The sequence below is a fragment of the Lissotriton helveticus genome, chromosome 7 (genome assembly GCF_964261635.1).
Source record: "Lissotriton helveticus chromosome 7, aLisHel1.1, whole genome shotgun sequence".
Classification (NCBI taxonomy): domain Eukaryota; kingdom Metazoa; phylum Chordata; class Amphibia; order Caudata; family Salamandridae; genus Lissotriton; species Lissotriton helveticus.
The window spans coordinates 1,514,419,497-1,514,437,928 of record NC_136068.1 but is presented as its reverse complement, the minus strand read 5'-3'; the positions used below and the strand labels follow the sequence as shown (position 1 = coordinate 1,514,437,928).

The 18,432-nt window shown below is 48.9% G+C and overlaps 1 protein-coding gene across 8 annotated transcripts in view; it reads left to right on the top strand.

Annotated features, from left to right (window-relative positions):
* The window catches only part of LOC144770438 (uncharacterized), a 776,993-nt gene that overhangs the window by 73,748 nt on the left and 684,813 nt on the right, over positions 1 to 18,432 (top strand). The gene's annotated exons all lie outside the window — the stretch shown is intronic.

The following is an 18,432-nucleotide window of genomic DNA, read 5'->3' as shown; positions in this document are numbered from 1 at the left end:
AAAAGCAAATGCAGCCGCCGTGCAGCACCACCTGCACGTCCATGCACTGTGTGCCATGTACCATGTGGTACATGGCACACGGAGGTGAGTGGGGGCACTAGATGTGCCCCATTGGCAATTTTCAGTGGCCTATGTCCGGAGAGGGCCCTGTTTGGATATCCCTTTCCGACAACCTTTTTAAATGCTGTTGAAAAGGGTTATCAACATACAGATGGCGGTGCCTTCCTTGGCACCGCCGCCATTGCTTGGCGCTGGTGTGACAGCTGCCCCGTCAAGATCTATGATGCTTGCAGAGGTGGCAGTCATTCGTCCGACTTAATAGGGTCCTACTGCCAGCATTGTAATTCGGTGGTAGGACCGACAGCCGGTCGGTATGCGGACCGACCGCCATCGTAATGAAGTTATTAAATTCTAACTGTCTCTCTGTCATTATTAATGCAGACATTGTTGTATTGCAAGAATTCTCTTATACAGAGGATTTTATTGTTAATGTTTTTTTACACACTTTGTTGTACAGCTCTGCCATCCCGTGCAGGAAGCTATTTTGTTCTCTGTAAAACGTACTGGTATCTCTACCAGAAGAATTAGTTTTAGGTCCAATTTTCAGTTGGTGTTATTCCAGATCCTATATTCTTTTGATGTCATTTTGGTTAATCTGTATAATATCTTTGATAAACTGGTTACAACTGTAATTGATGATATTGAGAACAATTTATTGGATTTTCTGGATAGTTATAATAATGAGACTTTAATAGTTTGAGCATGAGACTTCAACACAAGATTATGTGGAAACAGTGAATTCTCGTTCTGTGCAATTAGGGCAATAGAGGGGGCATATATCTTACACTTTCAACACACCCCTTTTGGGTAGTCACTGAACAGGATGTTGGTTTCGAAAACATTTCCAAAGAATAGATGGCAGATGGGGCACCTCTACTCACTACTTTCAATGGGTCTAATAACAGTAGTGAAGTTGATTTATTTTGTCCCTGGATTTGATTGAATTAATATTGGAATATAATGTAATCACCTCTTGTATTACCCACCATAAACCCCTTGCTCTGGTTCTTGATTTGAATCTTACGGGGGTTGTGAGGCAGTTGGAGAATTTGTCACTAACCCACTCACGTAACAGTGGTATCAGGATAAAATGGGTTAAGGAGGCTTTTTTTGCACAATATTATTATAGATAATTACCAAGCTATTTTCTATTGACCTCTGTGGAGGAATCCCCAGCTAACATTTTAGTAGTCTTCAGTGCCTTGTGCACTAAAGTGGATAAGGGGCTGAAACTAAAGCAAGCCTTTAGAAATTAACCACCATTAGGTTAGTTTAATCATGCCTGCAGATCAACCCATAAGAAGCTGAAATTAACACTACCCAATACTTTGCGCTCCAGGGAAGACATTTTACGCACAAGGAGAAATTATATTCTACCCCGGAGCCAGAAGAACTGAGGCAGTTTATGCGGAGTTTGAAAAGGCTGCCAGATTGAGGGATAGCGCAGTGTCCTGGAAGGTTTTTAATGAACCCTTTTTCTCTGGGTATGAGAAACCCTCATTGGATACTGTCATACATGTCAAAGTTTGGGTAGATCATTTTAATAATATTTTTACTACAGAAAACAGTGTGCTTAATATAGGAGGATTGCAAAAAACACAGTTGATGCACAGAATGTAGAACAATGTCATACATTCACCCCAGTACAAGGATCTGGGCCTAAATCCATCGTTTTTTTGCACTCCACACCACCCTGGGTTAGACACTGGCTATATGCAAATCAGCTCTGACCCTGTACCTCATGGGAACAGTCCAGTCCGAACTACTAAGCCATGTCTTTCCCAGACCGGAATCAAGCATCCAAAGACCGGTTTCTGGCTATCAACCTTCATCAGCCTGGATAGCTTGACTCCAGTGGTGTGGAGAGCCTGGGACTCACGTCTGAGCATACCCAGCCCACTCGGGGTGAAAATTGCAAAAAACTCAGTTGATGGACAGAATGTAGAACAATGTCATACCTTCACCCAAGTACAAGGATCTGGGCCTAAATCCATCGTTTTTTTGCACTCCACACCACCCTGGGTTAGACACTGGCTATATGCAAATCAGCTCTGACCCTGTGCCTCATGGGAACAGTCCAGTCCGAACTACCAAGCCATGTCTTTCCCAGACCGGAATCAAGCATCCAAGGACCGGTTTCTTGCTATCAGCCTTCATCAGCCTGGATAGCTTGACTCCAGTGGTGTGGAGAGCCTGGGACTCACGTCTGAGCATATCCAGCCCACTCGGGGTGAACATTGCAAAAAACACAGTTGATGGACAGAATGTAGAACAATGTCATACATTCACCCCAGTACAAGGATATGGACCTAAATCAATCGTTTTTTTGCACTCCACACCACCCTGGGTTAGACACTGGCTATATGCAAATCAGCTCTGACCCTGTGCCTCATGGGAACAGTCCAGTCCGAACTACCAAGCCATGTCTTTCCCAGACCGGAATCAAGCATCCAAGGACCGGTTTTTGGCTATCAGCCTTCATCAGCCTGGATAGCTTGACTCCAGTGGTGTGGAGAGCCTGGGACTCACGTCTGAGCACACCCAGCCCACTCGGGGTGAAAATTGCAAAAAACACAGTTGATGGACAGAATGTAGAACAATGTCATACATTCACCCCAGTACAAGGATCTGGGCCTAAATCCATCGTTTTTTTGCACTCCACACCACCCTGGATTAGACACTGGCTATATGCAAATCAGCTCTGACCCTGTGCCTCATGGGAACAGTTCAGTCCGAACTACCAAGTCATGTCTTTCCCAGACCAGAATCAAGCATCCAAGGACGGGTTTCTGGCTATCAGCCTTCATCAGCCTGGATAGCTTGACTCCAGTGGTGTGGAGAGCCTGGGACTCACGTCTGAGCATACCCAGCCCACTCGGGTGAAAATTGCAAAAAACACAGTTGATGGACAGAATGTAGAACAATGTCATACATTCACCCCAGTACAAGGATCTGGGCCTAAATACATCGTTTTTTTGCACTCCACACCACCCTGGGTTAGACACTAAGTATATGCAAATCAGCTCTGACCCTGTGCCTCATGGGAACAGTCCAGCCGAACTACCAAGCCATGTCTTTCCCAGACCGGAATCAAGCATCCAAGGACCGGTTTCTGGCTATTAGCCTTCATCAGCCTGGATAGCTTGACTCCAGTGGTGTGGAGAGCCTGGGACTCACGTCTGAGCATACCCAGCCAACTCGGGTGAAAATTGCAAAAAACACAGTTGATGGACAGAAGGTAGAACAATGTCATACATTCACCATAGTACAAGAATCTGGACCTAAATCCATCATTTGTTTGAACTCCACACCACCCTGGGTTTGACACTGGCTATATGCAAATCAGCTCTGACCCTGTGCCTCATGGGAACAGTGCAGTCCGAACTACCAAGTCAGGTCTTTCCCAGACCGGAATCAAGCATCCAAGGACGGGTTTCTGGCTATCAGCCTTCATCAGCCTGGATAGCTTGACTCCAGTGGTGTGGAGAGCCTGGGACTCACGTCTGAGCATACCCAGCCCACTCGGGGTGAAAATTGCAAAAAACACAGTTGATGGACAGAATGTAGAACAATGTCATACATTCACCCCAGTACAAGGATCTGGGCCTAAATCCATCGTTTTATTGCCCTCCACACCACCCTGGGTTAGACACTGGCTATATGCAAATCAGCTCTGACCCTGTGCCTCATGGGAACAGTCCAGCCGAACTACCAAGCCATGTCTTTCTCAGACCGGAATCAAGCATCCAAGGACCGGTTTCTGGCTATCAGCCTTCATCAGCCTGGATAGCTTGACTCCAGTGGTGTGGAGAGCCTGGGACTCACGTCTGAGCATACCCAGCCCACTCGGGGTGAAAATTGCAAAAAACACAGTTGATGGACAGAATGTAGAACAATGTCATACATTCACCCCAGTACAAGGATCTGGGCCTAAATCCATCGTTTTTTTGCACTCCACACCACCCTGGGTTAGACACTGGCTATATGCAAATCAGCTCTGACCCTGTGCCTCATGGGAACAGTCCAGTCCGAACTACCAAGCCATGTCTTTCCCAGACCGGAATCAAGTATCCAAGGACGGGTTTCTGGCTATCAGCCTTCATCAGCCTGGAAAGCTTGACTCCAGTGGTGTGGAGAGCCTGGGACTCACGTCTGAGCATACCCAGCCCACTCGGGGTGAAAATTGCAAAAAACACAGTTGATGGACAGAATGTAGAAGAATGTCATACATTCACCCCAGTACAAGGATCTGGGCCTAAATCCATCGTTTTTTTGCACTCCACACCACCCTGGGTTAGACACTGGCTATATGCAAATCAGCTCTGACTCTGTGCCTCATGGGAACAGTACAGTCCGAACTACCAAGTCATGTCTTTCCCAGATCGGAATCAAGCATCCAAAGACGGGTTTCTGGCTATCAGCCTTCATCAGTCTGGATAGCTTGACTCCAGTGGTGTGGAGAGCCTGGGACTCACGTCTGAGCATACCCAGCCCACTCTGGGTGAAAATTGCAAAAAACACAGTTGATGGTCAGAATGTAGAAGAATGTCATACATTCACCCCAGTACAAGGATCTGGGCCTAAATCCATCGTTTCTTTGCACTCCACACCACCCTGGGTTAGATACTGGCTATATGCAAATCAGCTCTGACCTTGTGCCTCATGGGAACAGTCCAGCCGAACTACCAAGCCATGTCTTTCCCAGACCGGAATCAAGCATCCAAAGACGGGTTTCTGGCTATCAGCCTTCATCAGTCTGGATAGCTTGACTCCAGTGGTGTGGAGAGCCTGGGACTCACGTCTGAGCATACCCAGCCCACTCTGGGTGAAAATTGCAAAAAACACAGTTGATGGTCAGAATGTAGAAGAATGTCATACATTCACCCCAGTACAAGGATCTGGGCCCTAAATACATCGTTTTTTTGCACTCCACACCACCCTGGGTTAGACACTGGCTATATGCAAATCAGCTCTGACCCTGTGCCTCATGGGAACAGTTCAGTTCGAACTACCAAGTCATGTCTTTCCCAGACCAGAATCAAGCATCCAAGGACGGGTTTCTGGCTATCAGCCTTCATCAGCCTGGATAGCTTGACTCCAGTGGTGTGGAGAGCCTGGGACTCACGTCTGAGCATACCCAGCCCACTCGGGTGAAAATTGCAAAAAACACAGTTGATGGACAGAATGTAGAACAATGTCATACATTCACCCCAGTACAAGGATCTGGGCCTAAATACATCGTTTTTTTGCACTCCACACCACTCTGGGTTAGACACTAAGTATATGCAAATCAGCTCTGACCCTGTGCCTCATGGGAACAGTCCAGCCGAACTACCAAGCCATGTCTTTCCCAGACCGGAATCAAGCATCCAAGGACCGGTTTCTGGCTATTAGCCTTCATCAGCCTGGATAGCTTGACTCCAGTGGTGTGGAGAGCCTGGGACTCACGTCTGAGCATACCCAGCCAACTCGGGTGAAAATTGCAAAAAACACAGTTGATGGACAGAAGGTAGAACAATGTCATACATTCACCATAGTACAAGAATCTGGACCTAAATCCATCATTTGTTTGAACTCCACACCACCCTGGGTTTGACACTGGCTATATGCAAATCAGCTCTGACCCTGTGCCTCATGGGAACAGTGCAGTCCGAACTACCAAGTCATGTCTTTCCCAGACCGGAATCAAGCATCCAAGGACGGGTTTCTGGCTATCAGCCTTCATCAGCCTGGATAGCTTGACTCCAGTGGTGTGGAGAGCCTGGGACTCACGTCTGAGCATACCCAGCCCACTCGGGGTGAAAATTGCAAAAAACACAGTTGATGGACAGAATGTAGAACAATGTCATACATTCACCCCAGTACAAGGATCTGGGCCTAAATCCATCGTTTTATTGCACTCCACACCACCCTGGGTTAGACACAGGCTATATGCAAATCAGCTCTGACCCTGTGCCTCATGGGAACAGTCCAGTCCGAACTACCAAGCCATGTCTTTCCCAGACCGGAATCAAGCATCCAAGGACCGGTTTCTGGCTATCAGCCTTCATCAGCCTGGATAGCTTGACTCCAGTGGTGTGGAGAGCCTGGGACTCACGTCTGAGCATACCCAGCCCACTCAGGGTGAAACTTGCAAAAAACACAGTTGATGGACAGAATGTAGAACAATGTCATACATTCACCCCAGTACAAGGATCTGGGCCTAAATCCATCGTTTTTTTGCACTCCACACCACCCTGGGTTAGACACTGGCTATATGCAAATCAGCTCTGACCCTGTGCCTCATGGGAACAGTCCAGTCCGAACTACCAAGCCATGTCTTTCCCAGACCGGAATCAAGTATCCAAGGACGGGTTTCTGGCTATCAGCCTTCATCAGCCTGGACAGCTTGACTCCAGTGGTGTGGAGAGCCTGGGGCTCACGTCTGAGCATACCCAGCCCACTCGGGGTGAAAATTGCAAAAAACACAGTTGATGGACAGAATGTAGAAGAATGTCATACATTCACCCCAGTACAAGGATCTGGGCCTAAATCCATCATTTTTTTGCACTCCACACCACCCTGGGTTAGACACTGGCTATATGCAAATCAGCTCTGACTCTGTGCCTCATGGGAACAGTCCAGTCCGAACTACCAAGTCATGTCTTTCCCAGATCGGAATCAAGCATCCAAGGACGGGTTTCTGGCTATCAGCCTTCATCAGCCAGGATAGCTTGACTCCTGTGGTGTGGAGAGCCTGGGACTCACGTCTGAGCATACCCAGCCCACTCGGGGTGAAAATTGCAAAAAACACAGTTGATGGACAGAATGTAGAACAATGTCATACATTCACCCCAGTACAAGGATCTGGGCCTAAATCCATAGTTTTTTTGCACTCCACACCACCCTGGGTTAGACACTGGCTATATGCAAATCAGCTCTGACCCTGTGCCTCATGGGAACAGTCCAGTCCGCACTACCAAGCCATGTCTTTCCCAGACCGGAATCAAGTATCCAAGGACGGGTTTCTGGCTATCAGCCTTCATCAGCCTGGAAAGCTTGACTCCAGTGGTGTGGAGAGCCTGGGACTCACGTCTGAGCATACCCAGCCCACTCGGGGTGAAAATTGCAAAAAACACAGTTGATGGACAGAAAGTAGAAGAATGTCATACATTCACCCCAGTACAAGGATCTGGGCCTAAATCCATCGTTTTATTGCCCTCCACACCACCCTGGGTTAGACACTGGCTATATGCAAATCAGCTCTGACTCTGTGCCTCATGGGAACAGTCCAGTCCGAACTACCAAGTCATGTCTTTCCCAGATCGGAATCAAGCATCCAAAGACGGGTTTCTGGCTATCAGCCTTCATTAGCCTGGATAGCTTGACTCCAGTGGTGTGGAGAGCCTGGGACTCACGTCTGAGCATACCCAGCCCACTCTGGGTGAAAATTGCAAAAAACACAGTTGATGGACAGAATGTAGAAGAATGTCATACATTCACCCCAGTACAAGGATCTGGGCCTAAATTCATCATTTCTTTGCACTCCACACCACCCTGGGTTAGACACTGGCTATATGCAAATCAGCTCTGAACTTGTGCCTCATGGGAACAGTCCAGCCGAACTACCAAGCCATGTCTTTCGCACACCGGAATCAAGCATCCAAGGACCGGTTTCTGGCTATCAGCCTTCATCAGCCTGGATAGCTTGACTCCAGTGGTGTGGAGAGCCTGGGACTCACGTCTGAGCATACCCAGCCCACTCGGGGTGAAAATTGTAAAAAACACAGTTGATGGACAGAATGTAGAACAATGCATACATTCACCCCAGTACAAGGATCTGGGCCTAAATCCATCGTTTTATTGCCCTCCACACCACCCTGGGTTAGACACTGGCTATATGCAAATCAGCTCTGACCCTGTGCCTCATGGGAACAGTCCAGCCGAACTACCAAGCCATGTCTTTCTCAGACCGGAATCAAGCATCCAAGGACCGGTTTCTGGCTATCAGCCTTCATCAGCCTGGATAGCTTGACTCCAGTGGTGTGGAGAGCCTGGGACTCACATCTGTGCATACCCAGCCCACTCGGGGTGAACATTGCAAAAAACACAGTTGATGGACAGAATGTCGAACAAGGTCATACATTCACCCCAGTACAAGGATCTGGGCCTAAATCCATCGTTTATTTGCACTCCACACCACCCTGGGTTAGACACAGGCTATATGCAAATCAGCTCTGACCCTGTGCCTCATGGGAACAGTCCAGTCCGAACTACCAAGCCATGTCTTTCCCAGACCGGAATCAAGCATCCAAGGACCGGTTTCTGGCTATCAGCCTTCATCAGCCTGGATAGCTTGACTCCAGTGGTGTGGAGAGCCTGGGACTCACGTCTGAGCATACCCAGCCCACTCAGGGTGAAACTTGCAAAAAACACAGTTGATGGACAGAATGTAGAACAATGTCATACATTCACCCCAGTACAAGGATCTGGGCCTAAATCCATCGTTTTTTTGCACTCCACACCACCCTGGGTTAGACACTGGCTATATGCAAATCAGCTCTGACCCTGTGCCTCATGGGAACAGTCCAGTCCGAACTACCAAGCCATGTCTTTCCCAGACCGGAATCAAGTATCCAAGGACGGGTTTCTGGCTATCAGCCTTCATCAGCCTGGATAGCTTGACTCCAGTGGTGTGGAGAGCCTGGGGCTCACGTCTGAGCATACCCAGCCCACTCGGGGTGAAAATTGCAAAAAACACAGTTGATGGACAGAATGTAGAAGAATGTCATACATTCACCCCAGTACAAGGATCTGGGCCTAAATCCATCATTTTTTTGCACTCCACACCACCCTGGGTTAGACACTGGCTATATGCAAATCAGCTCTGACTCTGTGCCTCATGGGAACAGTCCAGTCCGAACTACCAAGTCATGTCTTTCCCAGATCGGAATCAAGCATCCAAGGACGGGTTTCTGGCTATCAGCCTTCATCAGCCAGGATAGCTTGACTCCTGTGGTGTGGAGAGCCTGGGACTCACGTCTGAGCATACCCAGCCCACTCGGGGTGAAAATTGCAAAAAACACAGTTGATGGACAGAATGTAGAACAATGTCATACATTCACCCCAGTACAAGGATCTGGGCCTAAATCCATAGTTTTTTTGCACTCCACACCACCCTGGGTTAGACACTGGCTATATGCAAATCAGCTCTGACCCTGTGCCTCATGGGAACAGTCCAGTCCGCACTACCAAGCCATGTCTTTCCCAGACCGGAATCAAGTATCCAAGGACGGGTTTCTGGCTATCAGCCTTCATCAGCCTGGAAAGCTTGACTCCAGTGGTGTGGAGAGCCTGGGACTCACGTCTGAGCATACCCAGCCCACTCGGGGTGAAAATTGCAAAAAACACAGTTGATGGACAGAAAGTAGAAGAATGTCATACATTCACCCCAGTACAAGGATCTGGGCCTAAATCCATCGTTTTATTGCCCTCCACACCACCCTGGGTTAGACACTGGCTATATGCAAATCAGCTCTGACTCTGTGCCTCATGGGAACAGTCCAGTCCGAACTACCAAGTCATGTCTTTCCCAGATCGGAATCAAGCATCCAAAGACGGGTTTCTGGCTATCAGCCTTCATTAGCCTGGATAGCTTGACTCCAGTGGTGTGGAGAGCCTGGGACTCACGTCTGAGCATACCCAGCCCACTCTGGGTGAAAATTGCAAAAAACACAGTTGATGGACAGAATGTAGAAGAATGTCATACATTCACCCCAGTACAAGGATCTGGGCCTAAATTCATCGTTTCTTTGCACTCCACACCACCCTGGGTTAGACACTGGCTATATGCAAATCAGCTCTGAACTTGTGCCTCATGGGAACAGTCCAGCCGAACTACCAAGCCATGTCTTTCGCACACCGGAATCAAGCATCCAAGGACCGGTTTCTGGCTATCAGCCTTCATCAGCCTGGATAGCTTGACTCCAGTGGTGTGGAGAGCCTGGGACTCACGTCTGAGCATACCCAGCCCACTCGGGGTGAAAATTGCAAAAAACACAGTTGATGGACAGAATGTAGAACAATGTCATACATTCACCCCAGTACAAGGATCTGGGCCTAAATCCATCGTTTTTTTGCACTCCACACCACCCTGGGTTAGACACTGGCTATATGCAAATCAGCTCTGACCCTGTGCCTCATGGGAACAGTCCAGTCCGAACTACCAAGCCATGTCTTTCCCAGACCGGAATCAAGTATCCAAGGACGGGTTTCTGGCTATCAGCCTTCATCAGCCTGGAAAGCTTGACTCCAGTGGTGTGGAGAGCCTGGGACTCACGTCTGAGCATACCCAGCCCACTCGGGGTGAAAATTGCAAAAAACACAGTTGATGGACAGAATGTAGAAGAATGTCATACATTCACCCCAGTACAAGGATCTGGGCCTAAATCCATCGTTTTTTTGCACTCCACACCACCCTGGGTTAGACACTGGCTATATGCAAATCAGCTCTGACTCTGTGCCTCATGGGAACAGTACAGTCCGAACTACCAAGTCATGTCTTTCCCAGATCGGAATCAAGCATCCAAAGACGGGTTTCTGGCTATCAGCCTTCATCAGTCTGGATAGCTTGACTCCAGTGGTGTGGAGAGCCTGGGACTCACGTCTGAGCATACCCAGCCCACTCTGGGTGAAAATTGCAAAAAACACAGTTGATGGTCAGAATGTAGAAGAATGTCATACATTCACCCCAGTACAAGGATCTGGGCCTAAATCCATCGTTTCTTTGCACTCCACACCACCCTGGGTTAGATACTGGCTATATGCAAATCAGCTCTGACCTTGTGCCTCATGGGAACAGTCCAGCCGAACTACCAAGCCATGTCTTTCCCAGACCGGAATCAAGCATCCAAAGACGGGTTTCTGGCTATCAGCCTTCATCAGTCTGGATAGCTTGACTCCAGTGGTGAGGAGAGCCTGGGACTCACGTCTGAGCATACCCAGCCCACTCTGGGTGAAAATTGCAAAAAACACAGTTGATGGTCAGAATGTAGAAGAATGTCATACATTCACCCCAGTACAAGGATCTGGGCCCTAAATACATCGTTTTTTTGCACTCCACACCATCCTGGGTTAGACACTGGCTATATGCAAATCAGCTCTGACCCTGTGCCTCATGGGAACAGTGCAGTCCAAACCACCAAGCCATGTCTTTCCCAGACCGGAATCAAGCATCCAAGGACCGGTTTCTGGCTATCAGCCTTCATCAGCCTGGATAGCTTGACTCCAGTGGTGTCGAGAGCCTGGGACTCACGTCTGAGCATACCCAGCCCACTCGGGGTGAAAATTGCAAAAAACACAGTTGATGGACAGAATCTAGAACAATGTCATACATTCACCCCAGTACAAGAATCTGGGCCTAAATCCATCATTTTTTTGCACTCCACACCACCCTGGGTTAGACACTGGCTATATGCAAATCAGCTCTGACCCTGTGCCTCATGGGAACAGTCCAGTCCGAACTACCAAGCCATGTCTTTCCCAGACCAGAATCAAGCATCCAAGGACCGGTTTCTGGCTATCAGCCTTCATCAGCCTGGATAGCTTGACTCCAGTGGTGTTGAGAGCCTGGGACTCACGTCTGAGCACACCCAGCCCACTCGGGGTGAAAATGGCAAAAAACACAGTTGATGGACAAAATGTAGAACAATGCCATACATTCACCCCAGTACAAGGATCTGGGCCTAAATCCATCGTTTTTTTGCACTCCACACCACCCTGGGTTAGACACTGGCTATATGCAAATCAGCTTTGACCCTGTACCTCATGGGAACAGTCCAGTCCGAACTACCAAGTCATGTATTTCCCAGACCGGAATCAAGCATCCAAGGACGGGTTTCTGGCTATCAGCCTTCATCAGCCTGGATAGCTTGACTCCAGTGGAGTGGAGAGCCTGGGACTCACGTCTGAGCATACCCAGCCCACTCGGGGTGAAAATTGCAAAAAACACAGTTGATGGACAGAATGTAGAACAATGTCATACACTTACCCCAGTACAAGTATCTGGGCCTAAATCCATCGCTTTTTTTGCAATCCACACCACCCTGGGTTAGACACTGGCTATATGCAAATCAGCTCTGACCCTGTGCCTCATGGGAACAGTCCAGTCCGAACTACCAAGCCATGTCTTTCCCAAACCGGAATCAAGCATCCAAGGACCGGTTTCTGGCTATCAGCCTTCATCAGCCTGGATAGCTTGACTCCAGTGGTGTGGAAAGCCTGGGACTCACGTCTGAGCATACCCAGCCCACTCGGGGTGAAAATTGCAAAAAACACAGTTGAATGACAGAATGTAGAAAAATGTCATACATTCACCCCAGTACAAGGATCTGGGCCTAAATCCATCATTTGTTTGCACTCCACACCACCCTGGGTTAGACACTGGCTATATGCAAATCAGCTCTGACCCTGTGCCTCTTGGGAACAGTCCAGTCCGAACTACCAAGCCATGTCTTTCCCAGACCGGAATCAAGCATCCAAGGACCGGTTTCTGGCTATCAGCCTTCATAAGCCTGGATAGCTTGATTCCAGTGGTGTGGAGAGCCTGGGACTCACGTCTGAGCATACCCAGCCCACTCGGGGTGAAAATTGCAAAAAACACAGTTGATGGACAGAATGTAGAACAATGTCATACATTCACCCCAGTACAATGATCTGGGCCTAAATCCATCGTTTTTTTGCACTCCACACCACCCTGGGTTAGACACTGGCTATATGCAAATCAGCTCTGACCCTGTGCCTCATGGGAACAGTCCAGTCCGAACTACCAAGTCATGTCTTTCCCAGACCGGAACCAAGCATCCAAGGACCGGTTTCTGGCTATCAGCCTTCATCAGCCTGGATAGCTTGACTCCAGTGGTGTGGAGAGCCTGGGACTCACGTCTGTGCATACCCAGCCCACTCGGGGTGAAAATTGCAAAAAACACAGTTGATGGACAGAATGTAGAACAAGGTCATACATTCACCCCAGTACAAGGATCTGGGCCTGAATCCATCATTTTTTTAAACTCTACACCACCCTGGGTTAGACACTGGCTATATGCAAATCAGCTCTGACCCTGTGCCTCATGGGAACAGTCCAGTCCGAACTACCAAGCCATGTCTTTCCCAGACCGGAATCAAGCATCCAAGGACGGGTTTCTGGCTATCAGCCTTCAACAGCCTGGATAGCTTGACTCCAGTGGTGTGGAGAGCCTGGGACTCACGTCTGAGCATACCCAGCCCACTCGGGGTGAAAATTGCAAAAAACACAGTTGATGGACAGAATGTAGAACAATGTCATACATTCACCCAGTACAAGGATCTGGGCCTAAATCCATCTTTTTTTGCACTCCACACCACCCTGGGTTAGACACTGGCTATATGCAAATCAGCTCTGACCCTGTGCCTCTTGGGAACAGTCCAGTCCGAACTACCAAGCCATGTCTTTCCCAGACCAGAATCAAGCATCCAAGGACCGGTTTCTAGCTATCAGCCTTCATCAGCCTGGATAGCTTGACTCCAGTGGTGTGGAGAGCCTGGGACTCACGTCTGAGCATACCCAGCCTACTCGGGGTGAAAATTGCAAAAAACACAGTTGATGGACAGAATGTAGAACAATGTCATACATTCACCCCAGTACAAGGATCTGGGCCTAAATCCATCGTTTTTTTTGCACTCCACACCACCCTGGGTTAGACACTGGCTATATGCAAATCAGCTCTGACCCTGTGCCTCATGGGAACAGTCCAGTCCGAAATACCAAGCCATGTCTTTCCCAGACCGGAATCAAGCATCCAAGGACCGGTTTCTGGCTATCAGCCTTCATCAGCCTGGATAGCTTGACTCCAGTGGTGTGGAGAGCCTGGGACTCACGTCTGAGCATACCCAGCCCACTCGGGGTGAAAATTGCAAAAAACACAGTTGATGGACAGAAGTCAGACTGATTTGCATATAGCCATGTCTGAACTGGGGTGGCACAGTGGGCTAAAGAACGGTGATGGATCAAACCCAGATCTTTTCACTGGGTGTGAGTGTTTGATTGGTTCAGATGCTCCGTCCATCACCACCCCCTTTTGTACTACTTTGGCCGCCATAAGTGTGGCAGGGTATGCTCAGACGTGAGTCCCTTGCTCACTTTGCCACTGGATTCAAGCAAGCCGGGCTGAAGACGGCTGTAATGCCAGAAACCGGTCCTCGGAATCTTGTTTCCGGTCCAGGGAAGGCATGGCTTGGCAGTTCGGGCTGGACTGTTCCCATGAGGCACAGGGTCAGACTGATTTGCATATAGCCATGTCTGAACTGGGGTGGCAGAGTGGGCTAAAGAACGGTGTTGGATCAAACCCAGATCTTTTGACTGGGTGTGAGTGTTTGATTGGTTCAGATGCTCCGTCCATCACCACCCCCTTTTGTACCGCTTTGGCCTCCATAAGTGTGGCAGGGTATGCTCAGACGTGAGTCCTTTGCTCACTTTGCCACTGGATTCAAGCAAGCCGGGCTGAAGACGGCTGTAATGCCAGAAACCGGTCCTCGGAAGCTTGTTTCCGGTCCAGGGAAAGTATGACTTGGCAGTTCGGGCTGGACTGTTCCCATGAGGCACAGGGTCAGACTGATTTGCATATAGCCATGTCTGAACTGGGGTGGCAGAGTGGGCTAAAGAACGGTGATGGATCAAACCCAGATCTTTTAACTGGGTGTGAGTGTTTGATTGGTTCAGATGCCCTGTCCATCACCACCCCCTTTGTACCGCTTTGGCCGCCATAAGTGTGGCAGGGTATGCTCAGACGTGAGTCCCTTGCTCACTTTGCCACTGGATTCAAGCAAGCCAGGCTGAAGACGGCTGTAATGCCAGAAACCGGTCCTCGGAAGCTTTTTTCCGGTCCAGGGAAGGCATGGCTTGGCAGTTCGGGCTGGACTGTTCCCATGAGGCACAGGGTCAGACTGATTTGCATATAGCCATGTCTGAACTGGGGTGGCAGAGTGGGCTAAAGAACGGTGATGGATCAAACCCAGATCTTTTGACTGGGTGTGAGTGTTTGATTGGTTCAGATGCTCCGTCCATCACCACCCCCTTTTGTACCGCTAATATAGAAGGAGGCTGTACTTTGGAGATGTATACCAACTTTACTGAAACAGATGGAGTGCCTTTCGATCTTTTTAACGATAACGTTGCACTTTGGGCTCCAAATTTGACAAATGTTTTTAAGGCTATCATAAAGCGCGAACTCATTCCATCGGGGAGGGAAGTGGTAGTTGTCATCATCTTTGAAAAAGGGGACAAACATTCACCATCTTGTTATCGCCCTATTTCCCTTCTGGACAGCTCCCTCACAAAACTAGGAAGGATCCTCGCAGCCAAACTGGAGGTTTAGTTGGACGAAAACTAGGCCCTGTCGAGAGTGCTGTACGGGTTTTGCCCAGGGGTAGACATGGGAACACCGCCTAGATGTCAAGCTGATTATTGGTAAATATGTCAAGGCCAGGAAGGGTTTCATTTACCTCTCCTACATCTTTGAGTTGGTAAACAGAGTAAAGCTATGGGACATTATGGTAAGGATGGGAATCGATCAGACTGTAATTGGTTTAGTCCAAAGGATATATTGGGATACCATAGCTAGGGTCAGATATGCAACAGATGGTGAACTCTCCCCAATAATCAAATCCTTACTAGGGGTCAGGCAAGGCTTTGTGGTGGCCCCTTTAGTGTTTCTTATTTACATTAACGACCTAGAACATGGGTACTCATAGTACGGCCCGCAGGCTATCATAAAGCGCGAACTCATTCCATTGGGGAGGGAAGTGGTAGTTGTCATCATCTTTGAAAAAGGGGACAAACATTCACCATCTTGTTATCGCCCTATTTCCCTTCTGGACAGCTCCCTCACAAAACTAGGAAGGATCCTCGCAGCCAAACTGGAGGTTTAGTTGGATGAAAACTAGGCCCTGTCGAGAGTGCTGTACGGGTTTTGCCCAGGGGTAGACATGGGAACACCGCCTAGATGTCAAGCTGATTATTGGTAAATATGTCAAGGCCAGGAAGGGTTTCATTTACCTCTCCTACATCTTTGACTTGGTAAACAGAGTAAAGCTATGGGACATTATGGCAAGGATGGGAATCGATCAGACTGTAATTGGTTTAGTCCAAAGGATATATTGGGATACCATAGCTAGGGTCAGATATGCAACAGATGGTGAACTCTCCCCAATAATCAGGGGTCAGGCAAGGCTTTGTGGTGGCCCCTTTAGTGTTTCTTATTTACATTAACGACCTAGAACATGGGTACTCATAGTACGGCCCGCAGGTCCGCCAGCGGCCCGGCAAGCCTTCCCTGGTGGCCCACGGACCTTTCAGACATCTACCAGTGTGACTCGGAGACTCTGCTGCTCTGTGGGGGCCAGCCATAGTCAGAGAGGAGCTGCGGCGCTAAAAGGTGAATTACAGCACAGCCTCATTAACACGCAAATCGGAAGCTGTCTCAGCCCGGACACACACAGGCAGGGTGAGATGACGGAGAGGGAAGGAGGGAAAGGGAGACAGATGGAGAGGGAGGGAGGGAGGGAGAGGGAGGCGGGAGGGGGAGTGGTAGAGGGAGGGAGAGAGAGAATGTGAGGGTGGGGTGGAGAGAGGGAGAGTGAGGGAGGGAGAGGGAGACAGAGGGAGAGTGAGGGAAAGGGAGACAGAGTGAGGGAGACAGTGAGGGAGAGCGAGAAAGAGAGAAACAGAGCAAGAGAGAGTTGTGTGTATGCCGGGTCTCGTGGCTCAGTGGACGAGGGCGTCCGCTGCAGGGACCAGTGATCAACCTCATTGTCAGTTTTTTTTGTTGCTCTAGCCCCGCCACCTCCCCCACTGACCCCACCCCCACTGGTGCGGCCCTCGGACACAAACCACACTGTAAATTTGGCGCCCGAGAGAAAGTTTGTGAGTACCCATGACCTAGAATATCATCTAGGCAAAATAGGGAAATAATTCATCAAAATGAAATCCAGTATTTTACCAGTGTTAATGTACATGGATGATGCGGTGCTAATTTTGAGAACAGCAAATGGTCTGCAAATCCTCCTAGATGCCTTTTATAATTTTTTGGGAGGGTGGACCTTAATCCTGATCTTAACAAATCTTTTGTAATGACTGTGAGAAGTTGGCCTGATATGCAGTGCTCACTGTTCTAGTGATCACTATGTATCATTCCAAACGACCCTTATTGATGATTGGTTGTAAGTCAACCTGATAGACCAGCTATCCTAGTAGCATGGACACGTGCAGTCTTTAGGCTAAACTCTAGAGGGCGTGTTAAGCCAGCTGTTTTACCATCACATTTACCCTTTGAACACCAAGTGAAAGGACACCACACAAGTTGTTATGAAAAATAAAGTATATTTATTTATAACAAGACTACCCTGGCTCTTTATGAGACAGGGAGCTAAACACACAACAAAACTCTTAAAGAAATACTTAAAGTCGCACAATTTACACAAATGCCCGAGGGGCACGAAAAACCATATACTACAAAAGTGGAATGCGAATTACTAGCAGGTAAGTAACTATTCTCATAGGCTTTAGGATCGCTAGGACTGGACTACTGAACCTTTAGATTACAAGCAGGAGGCCTAGGGACATCGTGTGCAGAGTGGGAACTCTCACGCGTAAGGCGGGAAAAAGTCTATGGAGGCTAGTAAAAGCAAAGTTAGTGTTTTCGGGAGAACTCGACAAGGTAGGTCAAAAACAAAAGTGGATCTAGACACTTAGAGAGTTGGTCTACGCTGGAGCACCGGAGTACTCGGTTTACCTAGCCCAGGGGCTGCGGCTGCATAGGGTTCAAATGTCGTCGGGTTTCTTCGTTGATGAACCAGGAGCCTGAAGGAAGAAGTTGCTGGCAGGCGACCAGTGAAGAAGTTCTTGGGGATCCAAGCCTGGATCGGGGAAGAGGAAGACCTGTAAGCAGAGGGGACCAAGTTCTGAATCACTAGCCAGTGATTTAGGTGGGCACCAGAGTGGCACCGGACGAAGTCACCTCGACCAGGTGAGTGGGCGCTGCTGGACTCTGCAGTCTCTCGGACCAGGAGGCGTTGTCGGCGACCAGGATGGAGGTGCGAGCTGTCCCACGAAGATATCTGCTGTCGACGTCGCTGACCCAGGATTGGGGCAACAAGTCTTGGCAAATGCAAGCCCACGCGGTGGACTTAAAATGGCGTCTGGAGTGGACCAGGAGGTTCCAGGGTGCTCCTCTGTTGGAGGGAAGCAAGGGCCAGTCTGGAGCAACCAGACCAGCGGTGTTTGTCGTCGAAGTTCGTCGTCAGGGGGCCACTAGCCAACGGGCAAGTGACCTGGACAACGCGGTGAGCAGCAAAGAGCAG